The sequence below is a fragment of the Myzus persicae genome, unplaced genomic scaffold (genome assembly GCF_001856785.1).
Source record: "Myzus persicae strain clone G006 unplaced genomic scaffold, MPER_G0061.0, whole genome shotgun sequence".
NCBI lineage: Eukaryota > Metazoa > Arthropoda > Insecta > Hemiptera > Aphididae > Myzus > Myzus persicae.
Window position 1 is genome coordinate 5,842 of NW_019103922.1, and position 1,525 is coordinate 7,366.

Below are 1,525 nucleotides of genomic sequence, written 5' to 3' on the forward strand. Positions count from 1 at the left end.
TAAAAGATTAGAAAAATGTCTGTTTTTCCATATTTTTTTTTATATTCCCTGATTATTATTAAGAAAAGTACAGGGAATTTTCAATATTTAACTCTCAAAGGAACCAACTTCCTCTGCTTAAAATCTAAAATGGTACATATTATTTATTATTTTCTGATGAGTAACCGGACACGATTATAATAATTGATAAATAATTATAAAAGTGATAATATTAGTTAATAGTAATTAGGTATTATTGTCATTTGCCAAGTTATGTTTAACATGATAATCACAATGACATTTACCTAAACGAAACAAAAATAATTCTGAGGGGCTTATAATCACACTATTGAGGCTAAACTCTCATTCCCCCCCCCCCCAACCCAAGCATCATAACTAGCCAACTAGGTATGACTGGCAAATCACTGAAGCCTAACAAACAAAGTAACGTCATTAGAGTTTCAAGTTACTTTCGTTGTGTTACTATCCAACAATTGAACACTGCATGCATAATATAGTTACCTATATATGATACCTATATCTATGAGATAGGTACTTATTACCATATTTTATTTTTACATTTTATATTAAGATAATGTCAGAGCACAGAGCACTATTTGTTTTTAGTGAATTATCTGCCCCGAGCGCAACATCATAGCACATCTGCACATTTGAGAACAGCATAACCAATGTTGTGTTGTTAGCTTTAATATTATAGTGTATTAGTGTAATACCTAACTAGTAGTGTGAATTGATTTATGAATTATTATAAAACATAATAATATTATTAGTGAACCTCGTAGACTTTTATTAATATTTTATTTTTAAATTGAGATCACTAAATGTAAAAATAAATGTGTTACAATATTTAAAAAAAACTCATTACTCACTTTAAATGTTAAATTATTGACAATCATTAAATTATAATACATTACAATCCTAGACAAGTAATCTCAGTCGTAACCATAAACAGTATAGCACTATGTGCTAGACCTTAGTAATAATTTATTCATTTATGATTTATACTATAATAATTAATAATACATTAATACATGTGTTATCATAAGTAGGCCGAGTGCACGACTGACGTCCGTCGTATGTTTCGTAACCCGCGTCCCACCAATGTTATTAATATACCAACCGCTCGAAGAAAAAACGAATACTACCTACTTAAAGGTAATAGCGTAGTTGACGTATATAAAATATTATAATTTATAAGGATTAACGTATTGTAATTCAGGATTTACATGGATCCGATAAAAGCGAACCACTCGAGTTTTTTGGGCACGTCATAACAATAATATAGTATATTATTATTATTAAATAGCGAAGGTAACACGCCTAACCGTGTACAAAACAAAAAAATATTCAGTCCGACGTTCCGACTCCGCAGTCGTAGGAAATAGCCAATAGGCATACGATACAGCTAGGTAAAATAGATAATAAATACCCATATGTTTAGTAAATATTTACGATACCAACGATAATATTACAGGTATCTACTCATACAACAATGAGGTTTCTGTATATTTTAAGCGTCATACGC